The sequence below is a fragment of the Ornithorhynchus anatinus genome, chromosome 3, assembly GCF_004115215.2.
Source record: "Ornithorhynchus anatinus isolate Pmale09 chromosome 3, mOrnAna1.pri.v4, whole genome shotgun sequence".
In the NCBI taxonomy this organism is placed as follows: Eukaryota; Metazoa; Chordata; class Mammalia; order Monotremata; family Ornithorhynchidae; genus Ornithorhynchus; species Ornithorhynchus anatinus.
This window is the reverse complement of record NC_041730.1, coordinates 57,171,385-57,189,606: the sequence shown is the minus strand read 5'-3', so window position 1 is coordinate 57,189,606 and position 18,222 is coordinate 57,171,385.

The window sequence follows — 18,222 nt, the reverse complement described above, 5'->3', positions numbered from 1 at the left end:
TGCAGGCTTACGAGACAAAGGAGAGGCTGATATTGTCAACAGTGATTGGAAAGTTGTGAGAAAGAGAGGGTTTAGATGGGAATATGAGGTATTCTGTTTTGAGGTTCTGGTGGAATATCCAAGTAGATATATCCTGAAGACAGAAGAAAATTCAAGATTGCAGAGGGAAAGGAAGAGGTCATGACTGGAGAGGTAAATTTGGGAATCATTTGTGGAGAGATGGCAGTTGAAGCCATGGAAGTAAATTAGTTCTCCAAGTGAATGGGTTTAAGTAATAGAGCTATCTGCAGAGGAAGGGCTCAAAAAATATCATTTATTATCCATTCATGGAAATTCCTATTGAAGGAATAGAGGAAACAATAGGGGTATAGAACTAAGAGTTAAGAATGTTTGATGGTAATCTTAAATATTAGAATCAATGTCAAGGAGGCAACCATCACAAGGTTGCTTAGCAGCCAGTGGAGAAAAAACCTGAGACTTGACAATTGATGTGACCCAGAATTAGCACTTCTTTATTTTTCTGTTCTCGACCTTAAAAAGCAGTGTAGCCTAGTGGAAAGATCATAGGCCTGTGAGTCAGAGGACATGGGTTCTAATGCCAGCTCCAATTGCCTGCTGTGTGACCTTAGGAAAGTCACTTTAGTTCTCTGTGTCTCTGTTCCATCATCTGCAAAATAGGAATTCAATACCTCTTCTCGCTCCTGTGACCCCATGTGGTACTTATTTATCTTGTATCTACCACAGTGTTTGTCATATAGTGAATGTTTAATAAATATTATTATTGTTATTATGGTCAAATAATATTAATAATACACTGATGCAGCCTGGTGGATCTGACTTTCAGATCTAGGAAAAAATTGTGATCAAAATAATAAAATTGGTGAGAAACTTTCTGGAATTTTTCACTTCTCCAAAGTCATCATTCACAAGCTTGAACTCTGGGCAAGAGATAACTATCCCAAAGTTCTTCAGGCCTAGAAATGTTTGCTTCTCTTGGGCAAATGCCTATTTTCTCCAAATATTAGCAATTGCAGATGTGATGGATTTAGGCAGTGAAATCTCTGACCTTAAGCAGACTTTACTGTCCTGGAACTACTAGCTACTCAGCAAACACTGGAAAACTGGTCTGAACCTTCGCCTCTCCCAATGATGCCACATATATGGATTCAGCTCCCACTCCCTGATTTTATTTTATTTTATTTTATCTGATTAAAAACACTACGGAGTTCAATATCCCTGCAAAGATTTTGCAATGATTAATTCCTGCAACATATTTCAACACATCTTTAACTGCTAAGTAAAGTCTGTGTGCGAGGCAGAGAATGGTATGCACCGATGCAAACCTTTCCTGCAATATTGGCCTGAATCTGTTCTTTGCCCCACTCATTATTGACATCGCATCTCTTCTGAGCCCCATCATTTGTACAGTTTCAAAGATATGTCCTCTGTTCAGTTGCCACATGCCAAAAACTCCGATTGAAAATTAAGTATTACCTTTGCTTTGGAGTAAGTCGATTACTTTCAATAGAGTCAGGGAAACATTGTTGACATTTTTTACTCCTCGTTCCTGCATGGCAATAAGAGATGATGGCTGATTTATCAAAAAGAGTATAGCCATCAAGCATGAGCGAGACAGAGAGGGAAAGTTCACGTTGCACAAAATGAGCTGCTAATTTCTTTTCCATTTCACTGACAATGTGCTCTCTGATATTGGAGCAGCTGTGATGAGAACAATGGATGTTCCCAACCTGTGCTCCATTTAACTCCGGCAACTCTACAAGGTCAAACAGACACACAGACACAAAGAGAGCAGGGCTGTTTTCTTCCCTCCTGTGCTTCCCTCCCCCGCGCCCCCCCCACCCCCGCAAAGGAGAGCTGGGAGAGTGATGAAGCCATCCTAAAGCCTAGTTTGGTTTCTCAAAGAACTTCAGGTTCATAACCAATGCAAAAATTGGCAAAGGATTGTGTGCCTTTCTTCAGTCATTGTTTCCACAGAATATGGAACTTTGACACACACAGGTCATTTATCTTCTTACTCGTTGCTTGGGAAGTATGTGAATGGGTGAGTTTTCTGTTTCTGTGTATTAATTTATGCTGATGAAAAAGGAATTCCAAATTATTTATTCACATAGTGACTAAATATGGACATTGAATTAAAAAATCCCTATTTTGCAATTAATGGTGGACAGAAGTGAGTTTTCTGTTAATACACTGCACTGCCCTCCACAACATTCTTCATTTCCATCGCGGTTATAGCTACCTCAACTTCTCTGATTTGCCCCATGCACGCCTGCATCAAATAATAACGGTATTTGTGAAATGCCTAGTATAAGCCAAGCACTATACTAAATACTAAGGATGGTAGAAGATAATCAAGTTGGACATTGTCTCAGCAAGGTTGGTGGCATTTTGACTTGGGAGCTTATGTTAAACTTTTACCTCCAAAATCATTGTCCTTGGATTCTCGGTTTTGAAAGAATCCTTAAGGTCAAATACTTCCCTTCAATAAGGGATAATACGATTTGAATGAGGGGGATAAAAAGTATTAGCTGGGATGCTGCAATCATCAAAATGCTTCATATAAAACCTGGGCATGGTATATCCTTTGAAACAGGCAGAAAAGTGCATTTATTTTCCGATAAAGTTCACAATTTGTGTATCAATTTTCTCGAAAAGCCCAGTAAATACAATTTAAAATTAGGAACTGTATTTTATGGACAATCTGCCCTTTAAATAAATTGCAGACCCCATAGAGAAAAAGGTTTAAAGCAACTTAAGAAAGAATTATATTCTTTGAACATAATGTACAAATAATATTGTCTTATATTTGTTCTGTTCTTTGTTCTGTTCCTATCCCTTCCAAGTATGTGCAACATATTCAAAGCAAGGTTAAGTGTGCTATATGCATTTGTTTAGATTTCATTTTTGGACAACAAATCTCTGAGCCTGGTTGCTAGTCCCTACTCTCAGGACAAATGGGTGAAAAGTTCTCTCTTCTCACCTCTCAAATATACTTAATCCTGGAGGGAAGAATTGCTTTCCTGAAGATATAACATTCCAGGACAACTACCCACACATAATTTTTACATCCCTTTCCAAGGAGCATCAATCCTTTCAATCAGTCAACAACTGTATTTATTGAGCTCTTAACTGTGTGCAGACTGTATGGAGCTAAGTTGCTGGGAAAATACAACACGGTCCAGTTCAACAGAGTTCATAGATGTCATCCCTGCCCACCATGAGTTTACAGTTTAGAGAAGGAACAGACTTTTCTCTACAGGAAACCTTCCTCTACAGAAACCACTCTTTGACTGTGAGAATGTGTTTTTGGATGGACCCTGTTGGGTCACCCCAGCCAAAAGACTCTTGAAATTAGATTAGGATTCTTGTAACCCAGACTGAATTTAGGAGCAATGCTATACTGCAGGGATTCTAGGTTTAGAGTTTGAGTCAATGGGGAGGAGTTATTTTTCTCCACAAAAATCCATTTTAGATTGCTCTCAGAGTGTTTATAATAACAAACCTTTCCTCCTTGTGAGGTGAGTAATTAGGCATGATGGTATTTTCAATGACATGTCCAAAAAGAGGAATCTGCAATGTTTTTTTTAACCAAACAGATTTTTTTTTTTACTAACTTCAATGCGAAATTTTATTGTTATTGTCATGTGTGTTGTTTTTACCCTCCATTTTTGTTGGGTAAATATAAAGAAAAGGCCAACCCATTAAAAAAAAAAGCCTTCTTGGAAAAACAACATTGCTCAAGAGTTGCATATTATGAAATCATGGAATCCTATGACTTTATTTTATAATATTAATAACATAACTCTAACCCCCATAAAATCTGCTCAGGAATTTCCTGGTGAATGAAACCCCTTGTGAAGTCAGGGGATATTTGTAATAAAATAACTCAGTTCAGTTTTTGTGAATATATTTTCAGGTTGGTTTTTTTGTACTGTGGGGAATGAGGGAACAGGTAAAGTATCTGAAATGAGTTATTTTGAGAAATTGCTGTATTGATTCTTAATTTCCTTAAAATGTTTTCCAAGAAAATTAAGATTAAGTTTATGTCTTCACAGGCAAATTGAAGTAAATATCCAGATAGTTGGAGAGCAATCCTGCTCCTGTAAACCTCTCCATCTGGGCTAGTTGAAAGTTCAGCCAAGGAAGCTAAAGCATGGATCAGGAGCCTAGTTTCCATTAGCCCAACCTTATGTTTTCAAAGTGTATCATACTAAAGTAAGATTGAAAAAAAGACAGCCTACAAGTCTCCCTTTGTTAGTTACATTGGGATTGGGGGACTGTGTCTAATTTGATATGTTTGTACCTACTCAAGCTAATCATGATTTTTAGCACATAAAAAATGAGTACTTAATAAGTATCATAACTAACAGTGAATTTTGAAATACAACAAAGTCACCCTCACCTCCTACCTTTCCTATCATCTTCCTTGCTTCAGATGCTATCAAACTTTAGATCATCTTTCCCTGCTCACTGCTTTACCTCTTTAATAAAATCTCACAGTTTAATCATTCCTTTACATCATTATGAACAGCTCCCTGATTCAAGCTTTTATCATCATCTGTTTGGATTAGGCTCCTTCTTGGTTTCTTTGTTTCAATCATTCAGTCAATCAATAGAATATTTTGAGTGTTGTCCAAAGTGCTTGGGGGAGTACCATACATTTGAGATAGTAGACACAATCCCTGCTCGCAAGAAGCTTATCGTTTGAAAATGCCAGTAAGAATATTTTACTTTTCTTCTCAACACTCCAATGCCTACCCATTTATCCTTACACAAAACATAAACTTCTAGCAATTGACTTATTCTCTAATGAATTTCCCACCTTCCTGGTTACACCATACTATCGGATATTTTAGCACTTGTATATTTATCTATTCATATGTTCATTATCTACCTCTTGATTTGTTTTTATAGGGAAGTAGTATGAACTTGTGGAAAGAGCTCAGGCTTAGGAGTCAGAGGACTGGGTTCTGATCCCAGATCTTCCAAATACTATGTGTAAATCAATTAACTTTTCTGTGCCTCAGTTCCTTTTTCTGCAAAGTGGGGTTTCAATACCTGTCCTCTGTCTCACTCTGTGAAGCCCATGTGGGACTGAATTATCTTGTATCTACTCCACACGGTACAGTGCTCGACATAGTAAACATTTAACAATCGCCACAGTTATTACTTCTTATTTTTGTTTAATCAATTATATTCAAGCTTTTTCTATTTTACTTATCGTGCATTTGGCAATTTGTCACCCTATCTCTCCAGTTAGATTACAATCTCTTCAAGGACAGGGCTGTCTTTTACTCCTGCTGTAAGAGTTACCAAGCCCCAGAGCAGGGTTTGTCATTCAGTAGGCACTCAATAAATGGTGTTTGATAATCATGTTGATTAACAACTGCTCATTAATAGGTAATGACTATTCAGTCGGGACGAGTGGAAAGAGCTCAGTTGTGGGAATCAGAGGACTTAGGTTCTAACCCCTGCTTTGCCACTCGTTTGCTGTGTAATTTTGGGCAAAACACTTAACTTCTCTGTGCCTGTTATCTCAACTGTAAAATGGGAATTAAAACTGTGAGCCTCATGTGGGATTTGGATGGTGCCAAAATGACTAGCTTATATCTATCTCAGTGCTTAGTTCAGCTTCTGGCAATAGTAAGCACTTAACAAATGCCTTTTTTTTTTTAAAAAAAAAAAGCAACTGTTCATAAGTAGGGAATAGTCATTCATTGGAGCTTAGTGGAAAGAGCATGGATCTGGGAGTCAGAGGACATGGGTTTCATTAGTAGCTCTGCCCCTTGTCTGCTGTGCGACTTTGTGCAAAACCTCTCACTTCCTTCTACTCAGTTTCCTCATTTGATACCCGCTCTCCCTTCTATTAGACTGTGAATCACATGTGGGATGAACTGTGAGGTTCAATTTGATCATCTTGTATCTACCTTAGCACTTAGGACATAGGATGCTGCTTGCCACCTAGTGTTTAACAAATACCACAATTATTATTGTCATCATTTTTATCATCCCCCACAACACTTTTGAATTTATCTGTACCCTTCCTCAACACTTGTGAATAGATATATTTCTAGTCAGTATTTTATTCTGATTGCTCTCTTGGTATTTGTATCAGTCTCACCTATTTGAGTGTGGAACTTTTGTGGATAGAAAATGTTCCTTGAACTTCAATTGTAATGCACCAGCTGGCCGCTTGACTTTGAGTCTGATCCGGTAGGGTCGGCTCGTCCCGCGACCCTGGTCATCGCCTGCTTATTAACACTATTGTAGTATGCCTTACTGTAGCATGTTGCTATATTAGCAATCTCGCTTGTCATTGTTTATTGTCGTCAGACTTTGAATTTGATCAGGTCGCCCCTTAATCGAGTCTACCCCCGACCCTGATCATACCCCCTTTTATTAACACGACTGTATTGTATCATACTGTATCATGTTGCTATATTAGCACTACTGTATTGTATCAAACTGTATCATGTTGCTATATTACCGATTTCGTTTATTACTGTTTATTGTTGTCAGTGCTGCCACCCACCTCTCTGGCCTCGCCATGTCCCTCCTCCCCCCCTCCCCCCTCCCGCCCCTTCCTATCCTCCCCTTCCCCTTCCCCTCTCTCGCTCAGCTCTTTCCCGTTCTCTCCTCTGTCTCCTCCCCGCCTCCTCTCTCCCGCCCTAGAACCCCACTTTACCAGCGCTACCCCTCTTCCCCCTCCCCCTACTCTTCCCCCCACCAAACCCCCTCTTCACCCCCTCCCCCCTTCTCTCTTCCCCACCCATGCCTCCTCCCAGTCCTCTTGTCCCACCGCCACCCCTCATCCCCCTCTCCCCATCCAGGGCCCCGCCACCTCCTTCCCATCCAAACCCTCCCCTCCCCCCGCCCTTCCCCCCCTCCTCCCCTTGCACCCACAGCTACTTTCAAGTGTGGCCTCTGGAACCCCCGCTCTATTACAGGCAAGCTACCTTTCATCCATGACCTTTTCCTCTCCCGCTCTCTCCTCCTCCTCGCCCTTTTGGAAACGTGGCTCTCTCCCGACGACACGGTCTCCGCCGCCGCTCTCTCCAGTGGAGGCCTCTCCTTCTCCCACTCCCCCAGACTCACCGGTAAGGGAGGAGGCGTCAGCTTCCTCCTCTCGCCCCATTGCCACTTCCGCACTATCCCTCCTCCCCCCTCCCTCTCCTTCCCCTCCTTCGAAGCCCATATCATTCGCCTCTACCACCCCCTCCAGATACTTGTCGCTGTCATCTACCGCCCTCCCGGTCCCATATCCGACTTCTTCAACCACCTTGACCCCTTTCTCACCTTCCTTCTCTCTGCCCACTCTGATCCTTGGAGACTTCAACATCCATATGGATGTACCCGAGGACTCCTCTGCCGCCCACCTGCTATCCCTCCTCGACTCTGCCGACCTCCTCCTCCACCATACCGCGCCCACTCACCGACTCGGTCACACCCTCGATCTCGTCATCTCCTATCGCTGCACTATCTCCTCCCTCACCAACTCTGAAATCCCTCTCTCTGACCATAACCTTCTCACCTGCCTCATCTCTCACACTCCCTCCCCCTGCAAATCTTCGCTACTGCCCCACAGAGACCTCCGCTCTCTCGATCCCATCCGTCTTTCCAATAGCATCTCTCCTCACCTTGCCGCCCTGTCCTCTCTTCCCACTCTCGACGATCGGGTCTCCGCTCTCAACTCCACCCTCTCTACTCATCTCGACTCTCTCGCCCCCCTTTCCCTCCGCCGCTCTCGCTCCACTAACCCACAGCCCTGGATCACCTCCTCCGTCCGCCTCCTACGCTCCTATGCTCGAGCTGCTGAGCGCTGCTGGCGAAAGTCCAAGCACCAAGCCGACCTCACACACTTCAAATTTATCCTTTCCTGCCTTAACTCTGCCCTCTCCTCCGCCAGGCAAAGCTTCTTCTCCTCCCTCATCGACACCCATGCCCGTCACCCCCGCCGATTGTTCCGGACCTTTAACTCTCTCCTTAGGCCCCCTGTTCCTCCCCCTCTCCCATCTCTCACCCCCAATGATCTGGCCACCTATTTCCTCACGAAAATCAACACGATCAGGTCTGAGCTCCCCAAAGTCACCCCTCCGCCTCTCCCCTCCCCCCCACCAACCCCCTCCCCTACTTTCCCATCCTTCCCTGCAGTATCCTCAGAGGAGATCTCCTCCCTCCTCGCAAGTGCCACCCCCTCCACCTGCGCCTTGGACCCCATTCCCTCTCACCTTCTTAAAACCATCGCCCCTGCCCTCCTCCCTTCCTTAACGTCTATTTTTAACCACTCAGTCTCCAAGGGCTCCTTCCCCTCTGCCTTCAAACATGCCCTCGTCTCCCCCATCCTAAAAAAACCCGCTCTTGACCCCACTTCCCCCTCCAGTTATCGTCCTATCTCCCTACTACCCTTCCTTTCCAAAATCCTAGAACGAGTCGTCTACAATCGATGCCTAGAATTCCTTAACTCCCATTCTCTCCTAGACCCCCTCCAATCTGGCTTCCGTCCCCTCCACTCTACCGAGACTGCTCTCTCTAAGGTCACCCATAACCTCCTTCTTGCCAAATCCAATGGCTCCTACTCCATTCTAATCCTCCTTGACCTCTCTGCTGCCTTTGACACTGTTGACCATCCCCTCCTCCTCCATACCTTATCTCACCTTGGCTTCACGGACTCTGTCCTCTCCTGGTTCTCCTCTTACCTCTCTGGCCGATCATTCTCGGTCTCCTTCGCTGGAGCCTCCTCCCCCTCCCATCCTTTAACTGTTGGAGTTCTTCAAGGGTCAGTTCTTGGCCCTCTTCTGTTCTCCATTTACACTCACTCCCTCGGTGAACTCATTCGCTCTCACAGCTTTGACTACCATCTCTACGCAGAAGACACACAGATCTACATCTCTGCCCCTGTCCTCTCCCCCTCCCTTCAGGCTCGCATCTCCTCCTGCCTCCAGGGCGTCTCCACCTGGATGTCGGCCCGCCACCTAAAACTCAACATGAGCGAGACTGAGCTCCTCATCTTCCCTCCCAAACCCGGTCCTCTCCCAGACTTCTCTATCACCGTGGATGGCACGACCATCCTTCCCGTCTCTCAGGCCCGCAATCTCGGTGTCATCCTTGACTCGTCCCTCTCGTTCACCCCACACATCCTATCCGTTACCAAGACCTGCCGGTTTCACCTCTACAATATCGCCAAGATCCGCCCTTTCCTCTCCACCCAAACGGCTACCTTACTATTACGGGCTCTCGTTATATCCCGGCTAGACTACTGTGTCAGCCTTCTCTCTGACCTCCCTTCCTTCTCTCTCACCCCGCTCCGGTCTATTCTTCACTCCGCTGCCCGGCTCATCGTCCTGCAGAAATGATCTGGGCATGTCACTCCCCTTCTTAAACAACTCCAGTGGTTGCCTATCAACCTCCGCTCCAAACAAAAACTCCTCACTCTAGGCTTCAAGGCTCTCCATCACCTTGCCCCTTCCTACCTCTCCTCCCTTCTCTCTTTCTACCGCCCACCCCGCACGCTCCGCTCTTCTGCCGCCCACCTCCTCACCGTCCCTCGGTCTCGCCTATCCCGCCGTCGACCCCTGGGTCACGTCCTCCTGTGGTCTTGGAACGCCCTCCCTCCTCACCTCCGCCAAACTGATTCTCTTTCCCTCTTCAAAACCCTACTTAAAAATCACCTCCTCCAAGAGGCGTTCCCAGACTGAGCTCCTCTTCCCCCTCTACTCCCTCTGCCATCCCCCCTTTACCTCTCCGCAGCTTAACCCTCATTTTCCCCTTTTCCCTCTGCTCCTCCACCTCTCCCTTCCCATCCCCACAGCACTGTACTCGTCCGCTCAACTGTATATATTTTCGTTACCCTATTTATTTTGTTAATGAATTGTACATCGCCTTGATTCTATTTAGTTGCCATTGTTTTTACGAGATGTTCTTCCCCTTGACGCTGTTTATTGTCATTGTTCTTGTCTGTCTGTCTCCCCCGATTAGACTGTAAGCCCGTCAAACGGCAGGGACTGTCTCTATCTGTTGCCGACTTGTTCATCCCAAGCGCTTAGTACAGTGCTCTGCACATAGTAAGCGCTCAATAAATACTATTGAATGAATGAATGAATGAATGAACAGTGCTTTGCACCCAGTGAGTGATCAAAAATCATCAGTAACACTTTCACCTGGTATAATGAAAAATTGGGTGAATGTCAAATAAGAGATGACTCTTGGGGGAGATGGCTTCATAGGGAGGGTTTGAAAGTGATGAAGGATTTTGCAAAAGGCAGTGGGTAAAAGGGAAATGGGCACTAGACGATAGCGTGGTCTAGTGGAAAGAGCATGGGACAGGTAGTAGACACTCAGTGACTTTGAGTAAGTTATTTAACCTCTCCCAGCCTCAATCTTCTCATCTGTAAAATGATGTTAAAATACCTGTTCTCCATCTTTTCCTGTAAGCCACATATGGGGCAGGGACTGTGTCCAATCTAATTATCTTGAATCTATCCAGCTACAATGCTTGGCATTGTTATAATTATTAGAAGTCTTTTCCGGCTCTGTGATTTGCTAATGAATTTGTAATTGAATAATATGGAGTCAGTCACTTTAAATGTGGGAATAAAATTCTTCCTTTGGGAGTATAGAGAAGGGATTGATAGTCTAGAAAGCATGGAGTATGTCCATAGTATGAAGTCCCTAGTTCCTATAAAGGCTCATGACCCCATTCATTCATTCAGTCTTATTCACTGAGCATTTACTGTGTGCATAGCACTCTACTAAGTGCTTAGGAGTATTCAGTATAACAATAGACAGATACATTCCCTGCAGAAAGGTGCCTACACCATAGCAATTAAGAAAGGTTTGGGTTTCATCTTAATAACTAGGCTAAATGTCCTACAGAACAAGGCTCAGTTCTGTGTCCCCTGCTATTCTCCATTTACACTCATTCCCATAAGGAACTCATTTATTGGCATGGCATAGAGACCTCAATTATTTCCTTTCCAGCCTTGACTTTTCTGCAGTCTCATATTTCCTCCTGAATTTAGGATATCTGTACTTATTTTCTTGCTGACGGCTCAAACTTAACAGTGTGGCTCAGTGGAAAGAGCACGGGTTTGGAGTCAGATGTAATGGGTTCGAATTCCGCTCTGCCATTTGTCAGCTGTGTGACTGTGGGCAAGTCACTTAACTTCTCGGTGCCTCAGTTACCTCATCTGTAAAATGGGGATTAACTGTGAGCCTCACGTGGGACAACCTGATTACCTTGTATCTACCCCAGCGCTTAGAACAGTGCTCTGCACATAGTAAGCGCTTAACAAATGTCAACATTATTATGTCCAAAATGAAACCCCTCTTTTTTCTTTCTCCTCCCTATGACTTTCCCATCTCTATGGAGAAAACCATTATTTTTCTGTCTCCCAAGCCTATAACCTCAGCAATATCCATGACTCATCTCTCACATTCAGTTCACTTATTCAGTTTGTCACCAAATCCTGTCAGTTCTACCTTCACATCATGGCCTAGTAGAAAGAGCTTGGGCCTGGGAGTCAGAGGGCCTGGATTCTAATTCCAGCTCTATTGCAAATGTTTGCTGTGTGACCTTGGGCAAATCATCTAACTTCTTTATGCCTCAATTTTCCTGTTCTCCCTTCTATTTAGATAGCAAGCCCCATGTGGGACGAGGACTGTATCCTATCTAATTAACTTGTACCTACCCCTGCACTTAGAACAGTATTTGACAATGAGTAATAGTAATGGAATACCGATTCCATTTGATTGTGAATAATAACAACCTCTCTAGAACCTGCCCCTTCCTCTCTATTCAAACTGCTAGAAAATTAGTTCAATTAATAATGTTAGTATTTGTTAAGCGCTTACTATGTGCCGAGCACTGTTTTAAGCGCTGGGGTAGACATAGGGGAATCAGGTTGTCCCACGTGGGGCTCACAGTCTTAATCCCCATTTTACAGATGAGGGAACTGAGGCACAGAGAAGTTAAGTGACTCGCCCACAGTCACGCAGCCGACAAGTGGCAGAGCTGGGATTCAAACTCATGAGCCCTGACTCCAAAGCCCATGCTCTTTCCACTGAGCCACGCTGCTTCTCCATTTACTATCACATCCTGTCTAGACTGTACCATTAGTCTCCCCACTGAACTTCTTGCCTCCAATATCTCTCCATTCTAGTCTGTACTTCACACTGCTGTCAGATCATTTTTATAAAACAACCTTCAGTCCATGTTTTCCCCACTCCCCCAAAACTTTCTCTGTTCTCCATTTCTTTTCTCCCACTCCCTTCAGCATCACCATGCCTTGCTCCTTTTATTCATTCTCCCCACCCAGGAACAGAGCACTTATATACATATCTGTAATTACATTTATTTGTATTCATGTCTCTCTCTCCTTCTAGACTGTAAGCTCATTGTGGTCAAAGAATGTGTTATACTGTTGTATTGTACTTTCCCAAGCACATAGTATGCTGCTCTGCACATCGGAAGCATTCTGCTTACAGATGGCTGAGCTCTAGAATTACACACCAAAGACAACCTGCAGATGATTGCAGAGTGTTTTGTTGAATAAGCCTACCCCCAATCAAAACCTGTTTATTGTCACAGAGCTAGTGGCTATCATAGAATACTACTACTTGAGTATCCCACTGACCCACAATGAAATGATAGATGAGGAATTAGAAATTTTAATCAAGGAGGCCATCCTATCCTTTGGGAGACTGTACTAAATGGAGTGTGGTGGCCACATGGTATTAGGCTCCAGATGAGACTAGACTGCAAGCTCATTAGACAAGCAGCTTGACTCAGTGGAAAGAGCAAGGGCTTTGGAGTCAGAGGTCATGGTTTCTAATCCCGGCTCCACCACCTGTCAGCTGTGTGACTTTAAGCAAGTCACTTAACTTCTCGCTGCCTCAGTTACCTCATCTGTAAAATGGGGATTAAGACTGTGAGCCTCACGTGGGGTAACCTAATTTCCCTGAATCTACCTCAGTGCTTAGAACAGTGCTCAGCACATAGTATGTGCTTAACAAATACCAAAATTATTATTATTTTTATTCTCATCAGGGAATGTCACTGTTTTTTGTTGTATTGTACTTTCCTAAGCACTTAGTACAATGCTCTTCACACAGTATGTGCTCGATAAATACAATTGATTGAATTAATCAATATGATTGGTGGACTGAGTGACCCCCAATCATTTGCCATCCACCCCTGCATCAAATGGAAACTACCTTGTCTTTGGTTTTAAGTCACTTAATAAGTACCTCCCCCAAACCTTGCAGATCTCTTACTACAACCTAGTCTTCATACTTTGCTCCTTTAAAACCAGTCTCCTCATATATCAATCTTGTCTGTCTCACCATTGGTCCCTTGCTCAAATCCTCCTACTGGCCTGGTTCTCCCACAGTCAATCAAACAATGGCATTTATTCAGCACTTACTACATGCAGAGCACTGTACTGTGCTGTTTAGAGTATACTACAACAAAATTATCAGACACGTTCCTGCCCATATCAAGCTTACAACCAATGCTCTGTATTTTAAATCTAAATCCGGCTCTGCCACTGTCTGCTGTGTGACTTGGGCAAGTCCTTTAATTTATTTAAGCCTTTGTGTAAAAATAGGGATTAAATAGGCATTCTCCTGAGACTTAAACCCCATGTGGGTCTTTACTGACCTGGTCATATTTCATATCCCTGCTTAAATCACATCTCTTCCAAGAAGTCTTCTCTGACTAATCCCTCCTGTCTGCATCCCTGGGCCTTTAGTAATCCCAAACATTTAGTAAAGTACAGGAAATCATTTAATAAATACCATTTATTGATCAATTGGTCCATCTGAAAACTGAAACCATATTCAGCATTAGAAATTTTCTGATTTTTTAAAAGACATTTTTCTCAAATATCTGAACTTTGGGGATATAAATTAGGCAATGCAGAAAGACCATGGAGGAATGCTGTCACTTACTCCAGAGTAGTCCATTTAAGAAATTCCAGCCACGTTGCATTAAATGAGACTGCCCTGTATGAACCTTGGTATTTCAGCTAAAAACCACGAAGTCATTGAAATTTCACAAGAAAATCTTGTATCATATTATTTTCATCCAAAGTTTAAATCACAGTGGTTCAGATATATTTGGATAAACTCCAAACTTATTAGTAGGATTTGGAGACAATAAGAAGAGGATTTGGGTTCTTTTACTCTTCCTGAGATTAGACCGAGGTCCAACGCTAGAGAGAAGTCACCTTGAAATCCTAAACAGTTAAGTCAGAAAATGGATTATGATAGAATTTGCAGAATGCTAACGTTAAGGTCAAATAGGATTTCTAGGTATAGCCCACATTTTAAGTTGCAGACATTGACTTTCTGTTGCTAGTATATTTCCATATTGGCACAATGCACTGATAAGTTTGTCCACACACCTAAGAAGGTGCCAGATTCTTAAAATCTTTTCTAAGGGTTGGCAAACCTCACCAGGCATTTTACAGTGAGGCAGTCTTTAGTACTTAGTATCAGCTGATATTTGGTCTGTAAAGAAGATCAACTGGCAAGATTACTTGGAAACTTCCAACATCTTGTGATGTGTAGAATTATCTTTATGGGGTCTTGAAAGAACTTGAGCATCACAGTGACACACTTCAATATAAGGGGGTCAGCATTTTGGAGAATCTTTATTGTGAACAGTCACCTGCAAGGAGTTCTCGAAGTGGGGGAAATAGGAACAGAAAGAGCCAGAGAGAAAGAGAATGCTCACAGTTCTTCATTTCTAGAATATAGTGTGCAATTAATATGTCACATTGATATTATGGGGTTCATTCTGGTTAATGATAGTCTTCAGGAGTCAATCCAGAAGGATAATAATAATAATGATAATTGTAATTTTCTTTTACTCTAGTGTAGATACAATATGATCAGGTCAGTGCAGACCCACATGGGGTTTAAGTCTCAGGAAAATACCTATTTACTCCCTATTTTTACACAAAGTCATAAGTAAGTTAAAGGATTTGCCCAAGTCACACAGCAGACAAGTGGCAGAGATGGATTTAGATCCCAGGTCTCAAGATGCCCTGAGTTTTTCTGCTAGGCCACACAGCCTCTCTAGAGACTTGCCAACATGAGAGTACAGTGAGATTTCACAAGATTCTGTTATCTATCTTTTGAATTAGCGATGATGAGGGATTCTTGAAATCCTGTGACATTTCTTCTCTATTCCATATGTTGAGAAAAATCTTGTGCAAAATGTCTAGGCAGTACATCTCCAATCTGTTTGTAAATTTCTGCAGTTATTCCATCAGTTCTGCTTTTTCCTTATCTAAAATGTATTTCCCAACTTACTTTCGATACCCAAATGATTTTTTGTTTCTTATGGAAGGTTGCTTTATTTTATTATTTCTTTTTTTTTTTTTGGTAAGTCTGACTGAGCCATTTTGGAGGATACACATTTGAAACTTGATAAGTTGGCAGTCTACCTGGAGAATGGATAATCAAGCCAAATAAGAAAGAAAGCTACATTTTTTATTATAAACATGGGATTACAAGCCCAGGCACAGGTCTTAGTGTGCTTCCATTTCATTAATGACCCTTAAACACAACATTCCCAGGAGTATTTTAGAAGAAAATGAAGATTAAATAAGAACCACAGAACCCTATAAACATACCGTTGTTGAGGTTACTGGCATTAAGATCACCTTATCTTCTAATGACCTAGCCACATATGTTATTGATGAAATTGCAAACATTAAGCAGGATCTACCTAAAATTTCCCCTGCTCCTCCAGTCTCTCCCTCCTCCTGTCCATTCTATGGCTCGCTTACCTTTCCCAGCAGTATCTCAAGAGTAGATCTTCCATCACCTCTCAAAATCTACCTCTTCCACTTGTGCCTCTTTGCACCTTATCAAAATAGTTGTCCCCCATCAAAATAATTGCCCCTTTCCTTCTTCCCTCCCTGACCACTGTCTTTGACCATTCACTTTCCAATCACTTCTTCCCCACTGCTTTCAAACATGCTCATGTATTCTCCTCTCCTAAAACAAACCCTCCCTTCAACCCACAGATCCTTCCAGCCTTATCTATTATCCTATCTCCAACCTTCCTTTTCTTTTCAAACTCCTTGAGCAAGTTGTCTACACCCTCTGCCTCCACTTCCTCTACTTCAATTTTCTCTCTGACCCCGTCCAATCTTGTTTCCACCCCCTTTGCTACATGAAAAGTGTCCTCTCTAAGGTTACCAATGTCCTCCTTTTTGACAAATCTAATGGCTTCTACTTTATTCTAATCCTCCTTGAGCTCTCAGCTGCCTTAAAGATTGTGGACCACCCCCTTCTCCTTGAAAGATTATCAAACCTTGGTTTCACTGACATTGTCCTGGGCCTCCTCCTATCTCTCTGGCTGCTCTTTCTCAGTCTCCTTTGCAGGTTTTCCCTCTTCCTCCCTCCTTCCAACATTGGTAGTCCCTCAAATTCTGGGTCCCCTTCTAATCTACATCTACACCCACTTCCTTGGAGAATTCATTCACTGCCACAAATTCAACTACTTGGATGATTCTTAAATCTACCTCTCTAGCTCTGACATCCCTCCTTTACACAGTCTTGTAGTTTCTCCTGCCTTCCCAACATCTCTATCGGGATGTCCTAGTGATATCTCACATGAAACAAGTCTGAAAGAACTCCTCAACCTCCACCAAAACTCTGTCCTCTTCCTGCCCTTCCCATCAGAGTAACCAACACCATTATCCTCCCTACATCACAATCCCATAACCTTGGCATTATCCTCTACTCATGGCTCTCATTCAACCCACATGTTCAACCTGTCAGCAAATTCTGTCAGTTCTATCTGCACAACATTACTAAAATACTCCCTGTCCTCTACATCCAAAATGCTACTATGTTCATCCAAGCACTTAACACATCCTACCTTGATTACTGTATCAGCCTCCTCTCTGACCTCCCTGCCTCCTGTCTCTCCCGATTTCAACTCATACTTCACTCAGGTGCCCAGATCATTTTGCTAGAAAAAGTCCAGTGTATGTCTCCTCACTCCTCAAGAACCTCCAGTTGGTTGCTCATCCACCTCCACATCAAATAGAAACTCCTTACCATCAACCATCAGTACTAAAACCCGGTGTCCACACTTTGCTCCCCAAACACCAAAATATTCCTTGTTCTTCAATCTCATTTATCTCACTGCCAGTCTTTTCATCAAATATTCCTTCTGTTTGATGCCAAGGTGGATGGGCAACCACTGGAGATTCTTGAGGAGTGGGGAAATGTGATCTGAACATTTTTGTAGAAAATGATCTGAGCAGGAGACTAAAGTATGGACTGGAGAGACAGGAGGCAGGGAGATCAAGCAAGGAGGCTGAGGCAGTAATCAAGGAGGGATAGAATAAGTGCTTGGATTAATATGGTAGCCATTTAGATGGAGAGGAAAGGGGAGATTTTAGTAATGTTGTGAAGGTCAAACCAACAGGATTTAATGATGGATTGAATATGTGGGTTAACTAAGAGAGAGGAGTCAAGGATATTGCCAAGTGTACAGGCTTGTGAGACAGGAAGGATGGTGGTGCCCTCTACAGTGATGGGAGAGACAGGGGAAGGATAGGATTTGGATGGGGAGATAAGGAAATCTGTTTTTGGCATGTAAAGTTTGAGGTAATGGTGGGACAACCGATTAGAGGTGCTGGGAAGGAATGAGGAAATGCAAGACTGTTGAGAGGGAGAGAGATCAGGGCTGGAGATGTAGATTTGGGAATCATCCACATAGAGGTGGTAGTTGAAGTCATGTGAGCAAATGAGTGGGTGTAAATGGAAAATAGAAAGGGACCAAGAACCGAACTTTGAGGGACACCCAGAGTTAGGAGGTGGGAGGTAGAGGAAGAGACCATGAAAGAGAGAAAGAGGTCAGAGAGACAAGAGAAGAACCTAGAGAGGATAATGTCAATGAAGCTGAGTTTGGGTAATGTTTTCAGGAGAATGGGGTGGTCCATAGTCTTAGAGGCAGCTGAGAGGGTAAGGAGGTTTAGGGTGGTGTACTGTCCATTGGATTTGTCAAGAAAGAGTTCACTGAAGCAGCGTTGCTCAGTGGAAAGAGAACAGGCCTAGGAATCAGAGGTCATGGGTTCTAATCCCGGCTTCGCCACCTTTCAGCTATGTGACTTTGGGCAAGTCACTTGACTTCTCGGTGCCTCAGTTACCTCATATGTAAAATGGGGATTAAGACTG